The sequence below is a fragment of the Gavia stellata genome, chromosome 13, assembly GCF_030936135.1.
Source record: "Gavia stellata isolate bGavSte3 chromosome 13, bGavSte3.hap2, whole genome shotgun sequence".
NCBI lineage: Eukaryota > Metazoa > Chordata > Aves > Gaviiformes > Gaviidae > Gavia > Gavia stellata.
In genome coordinates this window covers 744,350-754,431 of record NC_082606.1, presented here as the reverse complement: position 1 = coordinate 754,431, position 10,082 = coordinate 744,350, and the positions used below count along the sequence as shown (strand labels likewise).

At 54.5% G+C, this 10,082-nt stretch overlaps 2 non-coding genes across 2 annotated transcripts; both read right to left on the bottom strand.

Annotated features, from left to right (window-relative positions):
• Positions 1 to 4,915: 4,915 nt before the first annotated feature.
• Positions 4,916 to 4,987, bottom strand: TRNAG-UCC (transfer RNA glycine (anticodon UCC)). The gene has a single exon. It is a non-coding gene; the product is annotated as a tRNA-Gly (tRNA).
• A 3,115-nt stretch (positions 4,988 to 8,102) lies between these two features.
• On the bottom strand, positions 8,103 to 8,184 carry TRNAS-AGA (transfer RNA serine (anticodon AGA)). The gene has a single exon. It is a non-coding gene; the product is annotated as a tRNA-Ser (tRNA).
• Between the last annotated feature and the right edge of the window lie 1,898 nt (positions 8,185 to 10,082).

Sequence of the window (10,082 nt, the reverse complement as noted above, 5' to 3'; positions counted from 1 at the left end):
ACACGCTTGCCCCTTCTGCCCCAGCTTGGCCTCTGTGAGAATGCTGTTTTCTCTCCCCAGTCTGCTCCAGACTCAGGTACATTTCACTGTGAGCCTGACGGAGCTTTTCCTCATGCCCTGGGACCACCACACTGCCTGCTCAAGAAGGATCCATGCAAAAGTTGCAATAGTGCTATCCTACTTCTGCCAAGGTTTGAGTCAGTGTATTGTGAGCAAGGCCCTTCCTCCAAGCAGTCAGACAGGAGGAAACACATGCAGGGACACTCAAACCGATTTCAAACTTACCCCGGGACACTGAGGACACAACCTCCTGGTGCCTTTGGACTGCTTGAAGCACTGGTCTGGCATCCAGTATTTCTGAACCCACAGGACAGGCCGCGCTGTCATCCCCAAGCCTAAGATACCAAACAGCAGGTTACATTCCGAGAGGGCATGAGAAACACCCAGTCACTGAAGAAGGGTTAAATCTCTACAGATTCACAACTCTGAAAGCATGCCCCGGAGAAGCAGCATTGCTGATGGCTTTTCTCCTCAATCCCTGGGATCCGCAGGCCCGAGCAGGGTGGGAGGAGTGTTTGGGAACAGCAAGAGCAGGGACCAATCTCTGAAGGTCTTGCAAAGAGCTGGAGGGACCCCCACCTCTGGGGGCTGGAGCACAAGGAAAGGGACAGCCCTTTCCCATGCAGATGCTGTGCCACTGCAGAAGGAGGGATGTCCCTTCTAGGGCTGAGACAGTGTTTCTCCAAGCAATGGAGGGTGTTCCTGGGGCTCTGCTAGTCTCACCCAGCACTCAGGCAGAAAGGATTCTGGGCGAGTGGGTTGTGTGGGCCAGCGCAGGCAGCTTCCTTGCTCAGGGCACTTTGTCCTTGGTTTCCTTCCTGGCAGCACTGCCTGCTGGGGTTGCCGTGGTCCCCAGCCCGTTTGCTTCCCCAAGGTCATGGCAAATGTTCCTTCCACTGTAGCCTCAAATGCTGCTCCTCCCTGGGGGACACTGCGGGGAGGACACTTTGTGCCCCCCTTACAAGTTTCAGGGGTCAGCCAGAGATCACCCAAAGCTCCCCAGCACCTGGGAGCTGCAGCTCAGGCTAGGCTGACCCACACAGGAAGCCACGTCACTCCTGGGTCGTGCACTGCCAAGGTCTTTCTGGCTGAGGATAGGCCTCGGCAAGCCAGAGAGCCACCTTCACAGAATCACAGAATCACTAAGGTTGGAAAAGACCTGTAAGATCATCAAGTCCAACCTTAAAAAAACAAACAAACAAACAAACAAAAAAACCCCACAAAAACCAAACCACAACACACCAAAAACCAACCCACGCAACACCACACAGCACCATGCCCATCAAGCCACATCCCACAATGCCACATCCACAGGCTCCTTGAATACCTCCAGGGAGGGTGACTCTTTCAGGTAGTTGTAGAGAGCGATAAGGTCTCCCCTCAGCCTCCTCTTCTCCAGGCTAAACAACCTCAGCTCCCTCAGCCGCTCCTCATAAGACTTGTGTTCCAGACCCCTCACCAGCTTCGTCGCCCTTCTCTGGACACGCTCCAGCACATCAATGTCTTTCTTGTAGTGAGGGGCCCAAAACTGAACACAGTATTTGAGGTGCGGCCTCACCAGAGCCGAGTACAGAGGCATGATCACCTCCCTGCTCCTGCTGGCCACACCATTTCTGATACAAGCCAGGATGCCGTTGGCCTTCTTGGCCACCTGGGCACACTGCTGGCTCATATTCAGCCGGCTGTCAATCAACACCCCCAGGTCCTTTTCTGCGGGGGAGCTTTCCAGCCACTCGTCCCCAAGCCTGTAGCGTTGCCTGGGGTTGTTGTGGCCAAAGTGTAGAACCCGGCACTTGGCCTTATTGAACTTCATCCGGTTGGCCTCGGCCCATCGATCCAGCCAGTCCAGATCCCTCTGCAGAGCCTTCCTACCCTCAAGCAGATCAACACTCCCTCCCAACTTGGTGTCGTCTGCAAACTTGCTGAGGGAGCACTCTATCCCCTCATCCAGATCATCAATAAAGACATTAAATAAGACCGGTCCCAAAACTGAGCCCTGGGGGACTCCACTTGTGACCGGCCGCCAGCTGGATTTCACCCCATTCACCACAACTCTCTGGGCTCGGCCATCCAGCCAGTTTTTTACCCAGCGAAGAGTGTACCTGTCTAAACCACGAGTCGCCAGCTTCTCCACGAGAATACTGTGGAGAACAATGTCAAAGGCTTTGCTGAAGTCCAGGTAGACAACATCAACAGCCTTCCCCTCATCCACGAGGCGGGTCACCTGGTCATAGAAGGAGATCAGGTTGGTCAAGCAGGACCTGCCTTTCATGAACCCATGCTGGCTGGGCCTGATCCCTTGGTTATCCTGCACGTGTCCCGTGAGCGCCCTCAAGATGAGCCTCTCCATAACCTTCCCCGGCACCGAGGTCAGGCTGACAGGCCTGTAGTTCCCTGGATCCTCCTTCCGACCCTTCTTGTAGACGGGCGTCACGTTGTCTAGCCTCCAGTCATCCGGGACCTCCCCCGTTGACCAGGACTGTTGATAAATGATGGAGAGTGGCTTGGCAAGCTCCTCCAACAGCTCCCTCAGCACCCTTGGGTGGATGCCATCAGGCCCCATAGGCTTATGAGTGTCCAGGTGGCATAGCAGGTCGTTAACTGCTTCCTCCTGGATCATGGGGAGCCTATTTTGCTCTCCATCCCTGTCATCCAGCTCAGGGAGATGGATACCCTGAGGATACCTGGTGTGGCTCTTAAAGACTGAGGCAAAGAAGGCATTAAGTACCTCAGCCTTTTCCTCATCCTTCGTGACAATGTTCCCCGCCGCATCCAGTAGAGGATGGAGATCCTCCTTGGCTCTCTTTTTGTTGTTAATGTATTTATAGAAGCTTTTTTTGTTGTCCCTCACGACTGTGGCCAGGTTGAGCTCTAGCTCGGCTTTCGCCTTCCTAATTCCCTCTCTGCATGACCTAACGAGGTCCTTGTATTCTTCTTCACTTGCCTGCCCCTTCTTCCAGAGGTGGTAAGTCCTCTTTTTTTCCCCGAGCCTCAGCATAAGCTCCTTGTTCAGCCAGGCCGGTCGTCTTCCCCGCTGGCTCTTCTTACGGCACATGGGCACTGCCTGCTCCTGCGCCTTCAAGATTTCCTTCTTGAAGAAGGTCCAGCCTTCCTGGGCCCCTTTGCCCTTCAGGACCGTCTCCCAAGGGACCCTCTCAACCAGTGTCCTGAACAGGCCAAAGTCTGCCCTTCGGAAGTCCATGGTAGTGGTATTGCTGACCCCCCTCCTTACTTGGCTAAAAATTGAAAACTCTATCATTTCATGGTTGCTAAGCCCAAGACGGCCTCCGACCTTCACTTCTCCCACCAGACCCTCTCTGTTCGTAAACAGCAGGTCAAGCAGGGCACCTTCCCTTGTAGGCTCGCTTACCAGCTGCATGAAGAAGTTATCTTCCACACACTCGAGGAACCTCTGGGACTGTTTCCTCTTAGCTGTGTTGTACTTCCAGCAGACATCCTGTAAGTTGAAGTCCCCCACAAGAGCAAGGGCTTGCGACTGTGAGACTTCTGCCAGTCACTTGTAGAACGCTTCATCGGCCTCTACGCCCTGGTCGGGTGGTCTATAACAGACCTCCAGCAGGATATCCGGCTTGTTGGCCTTCCCCCTCATCCTTGCCCATAAGCATTCAACCCCGTCATGACAATCATCGAGCTCTATACAATCAAAGCACTCCTTGACGTACAGAGCCACCCCACTGCCTCTCCTTCCTTGCCTATCCCTCCTGAAGAGCTTATAGCCCTCCATCGCAGCACTCCAGCCATGCGAGTCCTTCACACAGGGGAAGCCCCCTCACCTTCTCTTGAACCCACACCTCCCAGGGAGACTGCAACCTGAATAGAGCACCTTAGACTGCTCCATCTAATGCTTCTGCTAATGCGGCCTCTGCTGCTCCTCCCTTAGCGACTGCCAGAGGCAGCCCAGCTCAGCCAGCCTCCTCCTGGCACTGCTGCAGGGGGAGCTGGCTCCTGGGAGAGCTCTTGCCCTGCTCCCACCAAGGGCCGCTGGCAGCTGATCGCAGCTCCTACACGCACTTCAGACCACACAGTACCCAGCACAGGGGCAGCATCTCACAAGGCCAAGGCAGTCCTTCATGTGAGCAAGCAAAGGAACCGTCAGCAAATTATGGCTCTGCACATGCCAACATCTGGACAAGGGGCTCCAGGCACACATCTGCCTTTCCCATGACTTCCTCCATTCCCTCCAGAGCCTCAGGAGATGGGAAGACAAACACTTGGCCTGCAGTGCTGCCTTGTGGATGGCTCCTGGGGCAACAAGGGTGCTTCCTTCTTCCCTGCTTGGGACCGGGAAGGCTGGGCAAGGAGGGCTCTGCCACACCAGCCCCTGGGGGAATGCTGTGCCTGTCTCAAGGAGTCAGTGTGTGGGAAAGGGGCTGGAGAGTCAAGGCAAAAGGACAGGAGATGCAAGACCAAGTGCTGAGCTCCAGTTCCTGTGGGGAAGAGGCTCACTTACTGCCCATGGTGCAGAGGAAGGAGGGCACAGCTGGGCCTTGTTGCTTCATGGAAGGAGCTAGACTGAAAGGCATCTCAGGAGGTCACTAGTCCAAATGCCTACTCAAAGCAGGGCTAGCCCCAAAGCTAGAGCAAGTGGCTCAGTGCCTGAGCCCCATTGAAACTTGAGTGTGATACCCAGGCATGGAGAATCCCCAAGTTCTCTGGGCACCTGCTCCAGAGCTTCAGCGCTCCCTGAGAATCTCTGACTGGTCCAAAGCAGCCCCCTCAGTCTGCTTTTGCCAAGGCGGGCCTTGCTAAAAGCCAGGGCTGTGTGTGCTGGGCTGGGAGGTGCCCAGAGGCCTGGCCATGAGGCTTGTGGAGCCAGGCTGAAGAAAATTCTCTCTGCGTTGGCCAGGAATTGAACCTGGGTCAACTGCTTGGAAGGCAGCTATGCTCACCACTATACCACCAACGCACCTGTGGGCATTGCTGCCTCCTGCTCCTGCTCCTGCTCCTCACAGACTGGCCGGCCTCCTCCTTCCAGACCCCTGCACACGTAAATAACCTCAGCTGCTAGGCTGTGTGTGTTTTCTGTGTGTGTAAGACATTGGCTAGGCAATCCCAAGCTGCAATAGCTGCCGACTAGGGGAGATCTGTATCAGGTTTGGAGCAGGACACTGGACAAACCAGGACTGAGCTGCAGGCATGGACTCTGCACAGGCCTATGGTACAGCCCAGGGTCCAAGGGAACTGCTGGGTGCATGTGGGAGGGAAGGGGTCTGTGTCCAGCACTGGTCTCCAGCCCTAAGCAGCTAGATGGAAAGAAAAGGATAGGGCTGTCTGTCTTGATTCATGCTTGATTCTCACGTAGTGAGAAACAAATAGACAAACATAAACCACCGCCTTACCTCTGCCCTGTCCCGGGCTCAACTTTACTCCTTCACACTGGTCTCCTTTACTTGCCCAAGAGGGATGGATCTTCCCTCCACTCTTTCCCACTTTTTTTGTTCAGTTCGGCTCTGTCTGTCTAGTGTTTTCTGTCCTTTCTGGAATATGTTTTCACAGAGGTGCTGGCTCAGCTGTGTCGTGCAGTGGGACCACTGTGGAGCTGGAACCGGCTGGTTTCCACACAGGGCAGCCCCTCTACCTCGTTTCACAGAGGTCACGCTGCAACAACCCCTAACCCTTCCACTACCGACTCCTAGCCACATATAGTCAAAACAGTGCCCATTGGAAATACCTGCTCAGCCCTGCTCCTGGCTGGACCCACAAGTGGGCAAGGCAGCAAACAGACTAGGATGGAGACAAAGCCCAGATGGTCAAGTTGATCGCATTAGTGTTTCCCAAAGTAGCACCAGCCTTGTCCTCCTCCCCACCTGCAGATTCCTGGAGGTCCCCTCCTGTGGCTGGCAAGTTGGATTGAGCTCCCTGGTGGGAAAGGAGAAAGACCTGTGTCCCCAGGACACCCACTGCCTTGTGGGGAAAGCTCTGCCTGCTGCTCCACACCCACCAGTCTGCCTTGCTGAGGGTCACTTTGGGAGTGCTGGCTGCTAAGGCAGCAATAGGAGAAAGCAGGGGGGCAGTGGCAGAGAGAAGGGGCTGAGAGAAGAGGAGGGCCATGTGCGAGGGTGCCCAGAGAGCTAAGGCAGGGCATGTTCAACCTTGCTGGGAGAGGCAGCAGCTGTCAGGAGCAGGGGAAAAAGGAATTAGCAGAGGATGGTTTCGATCCATCAACCTCTGGGTTATGGGCCCAGCACGCTTCCGCTGCACCACTCTGCTCCCCCCAGCACTTTAGCTGGGACCTCCCAGAGCCCTGCCTGATGCTCCCTGGCACTGCCAGCACTCATGCCACCTTCACTTCGTCTATCCTGTGCCCTCAGCGGGACAAGAACATTGTCTCCCTGGAAAGTTCACCTGCTTTGGGCCTGTGGTGAGTAGCATGAGGGCCTTGCTTTGCCCTTCTCCCCACATCTCCGGCCCATAGCCCTGGATGGGGATTTTCTCTTTGACCTCCCAAGCTGGCTCACAGGTGAAGAAGGAAACCCCGGAGCGAGGGGTCAGCCTTGTTTCTTTGCAGGGTGGAGAGGAGCTGCTCTCCAGTGAGCTGATGAGGGCTGCAACCCTGCCCAGAAATGCAGCTCCCAGGGGCGTGCAGGTCTGTGCTCGTCATAAAAGTCAGATCTTTGCTGGCTGAGGAGGGAGACAAGGACGCTGTAGCATAGAATTACCAAGGCAAATAATTCTCTTATTATAGCGATGCACATAGCCGTGCCCCAGCATATTGCGTGGAGATCCCCAATATAGAGGAAATCAGGGTTTATGTATATTTACAATACAGTTGTGTTGACCAAAGAAATTACTCATGTTAAGGGTTCAGCTAATCAGCTACTATTGCTCACTAAATCAGTATGTGCTTCTCCTGGGCAGGTGGTGCAGATGTATGATCAGCGGGGTCTTAATCTTCATTGTTCTAAGCTAACATCCTGTTCTGGTGGAGGGGTTTCATACTAGATTCAGGTAGATTGCTGTTCTGGGCGTGGTTATATAGCTGGAGTTTTCTTTGAAAGACAAATCTCGGATTGTTTTATAGTCCGTATGGGTTGTTCTCAGCCAGTGAGAGCCAGTTTAGGTTTGGTCTTCAGGTCACGTGGACCCTGAGGTAAAAGGTCTTATTCCTAGGCAGATGTTTTTCTTCTAAGCAAGTTGTATAGCTGTTAGCGCCTTGCCTTTCACACCAGCTGCAAAGGCCTTGCCCTTCACACCAGCTGTGAAGGTCTTTCCCTGCCTGTGCTGTGCTGTGATCCCCCACAGCTCCAGACTTGTCCTCTTCCTGGCGCAGCCCTGCCCTTGCTGCTCCCTGACAGCCAAGGGTTGCCCCTGCCACCATGCAGTGTGCCAGGGAGTCAGAGAAACCCCAACCCCTCCTCTCCCTGCCTGGTATGGATCCTGCCCTGTCCAACACTGCTGGGGGTGGAGGTGGCTCCCAGCCACCCCAGGGCAGGGCTGGATGAGCTGGACTGCCTGGTGCCCTGTCTTAAATGCTGCAAGGCATCCCAGGAAGGCTCTGGGCAGCCTGAGCTGGTAGAGCCTCTCGGTGAGGCTCTTCCTGCCACTTGCCTCCTGCTCCACACCAGTCTGCCTTCATGACACCTAAAGTGAGGGGCACTTTGTGAGTGCTGGCAAGGTGTCAGATCGATGAGGTGTCTTCCCTTCACCTTCAGCAATGAGGGCCATGTTGTGCAGGCTCTCTCTGGAGATGAGCTGCTGCAGTTTCAGGTGTAGGGAAGACAGCTGCTGGGGCTGTGCTGCTTGGGAAGTCAGGTGAGATCAGGCTCAGCAACCAACAAGAGTGGACCTCTTTTCATGGCTCATACTCAGCACCTGTCCATTCTCTTCCCCATCCACCCAGGAATTTCCCATCCATCCAGGAATTTCCCATTCATCCAGGAATTTTGGGGGTGGGGGTCGAGGACAAGTGCTCTAGGCAAAGGTGTTTTCATTGTCTCCCTGGGCAGCAGGCACAGTGTGGAGCTGAGTCCCAGGGCTGCAGCCTGGTCAATTTTAGGGAGCCCAAAAAGGAGACTGCACCCCGTAGTTGGCAGGATTCGAACCTGCGCGGGGAAACCCCAATGGATTTCTAGTCCATCGCCTTCACCACTCGGCCACAACTACCTGCTCCAGCCCTCTCTGCCCTGCTGATCACATGCCCTCTGCAATGACACCTGGCTCCCTGGGAGTTTCAGGGCCAGGCTTCACTCGAAGCTCTGCAGTTGAGACCTTCATGGAGCATGACAGCCACATGGAGCCAGGTTTTCAGAGGCCTTGACAGGTGGAATCCCAGGGACTGTCTGGCTGGCCTATCCCAGAGAGTCATGGTGAGTGGAGCGAAATCCAGTTGGTGGCCGGTTTACAAGCGGAGTCCCCCAGGGCTCAGTTTTGGGGCTGCTCTTGTTTAATATCTTTATCAATGATCTGGATGAGGGGATCGAGTGCTCCCTCAGCAAGTTTGCAGACGACACCAAGTTCGGTGGGAGTGTTGATCTGCTTGAGGGTAGGAAGGCTCTGCAGAGGGATCTGGACTGGCTGGATCGATGGGCCAAGGCCAATTGTATGAGATTAAACAAGGCTGGTTTTTGCTGGTTGATGGTTTGACTTGATGATCTTACAGGTCCCTTGAACCCTTGAACAAAAACTACGACACCTTCCATGCAGGTTGTTGTTGTTGTGGAGAGGGAATGGCCTGGGAGAGTGCAAGAGATACATGGAAAGGACAAAGTGGAGCCTGGCTGAGGAAAAGTGAGGAGGGTGAAGGGAGAATAAATGGGAGGTGTGGATGAGTTAGAGGACAACAGGAGGGAGTTTGTTTTGGTGCAACAGGTTTGTCTAGATCTTTTTGCCAGCACTGGCAAAACAGGCAATTTCCATCACCAGATGAAAGGAGCTCCAATTCCCTTTTGGCTCTGGAGCAGGAATATTTGGAAAATGACGTTGAGGAATTGGTGTGAGGAGGTGGTACATGTGGCAGTGCCTGCCTGCATGCAGATCAAGGGTGGGAGGTGGTTGCAGTGAAGAGGGTGAGCACTAGGAGTGGCTTCAGGAAGTGTGAGCATAGCTGCCTTCCAAGCAGTTGACCTGGCTTTGATTCCTGGCCAACACAGGGAAAATTTTCTTCAGCCCAGCTCCATGGTTCCTTGACAGCTTCTCGGGCTCAGGAACCACACAGCTTTCTCTGGGGGATTCAAGCTGCTCCCCTCACCTCCCTGCAGCCTTGAGACCAACTGAGACCAGTGCTTTCTGCCTGCTGGGCGGGCTGCAGGCTGGGCTTCTGACTGTGGTGCTGTTAGAGGAGCCAGGAAAGAGGGATTTCTGGCCTGGCCCAGAGCTAGTCCTGCTGCTGCTGCTGGTTGCACCTGGCAAGGAAAGCATGCGGCCGTGGCCGGGTACAATATATACAAGATCAATAATGCCTAGCTGGTTGTCAAGGGACACACTGCTTCATGAAGACAGGTATACAATTTGGGGGTGTGGGTGGAGGAGGCCTGTTCTTTATGTAATGTCTCAAAGTCACACGGGAGTGAATTTGCTCTCCATCCTCCTCTATCTTTTCAATCTCTCCAGTGCTGCCTGGTCAAACATGGGCTGGTGCCCACGGGGTGCCCTCCACAACCCAGTTGAGCCCACATGTCCAATTTTTTCTGCCACCTCATTGATCCTCACCACAAACCACATATTGTGCATCACTTCCCTTCCTGGCACAAACATCACTCTCAGGAGATGCCACATTGCCTTGTCTCCTGGTGCATTCCTTTACACCCTGTACCACCATCCTCTCCCCATCCCACCCCTCCACAGGAGTACAGCAACCAGCTGTAGCCATGTTTGCCTGCAGATGATCAAAGTGGTCCAGTCTTCTTTCCTTCAGCGGACAACAGGCAGCCTGGCGGGGAGACAAACCCATGGAAGAGTGTTGTCATCTCAGACCAGTTCATGAGCCCACTTCTGTCCTCTGCCAGGGGGTACTCAGGACAGGCAGTGAAAAGTCACTGCTTTCTCACCATACATGCAAAGCC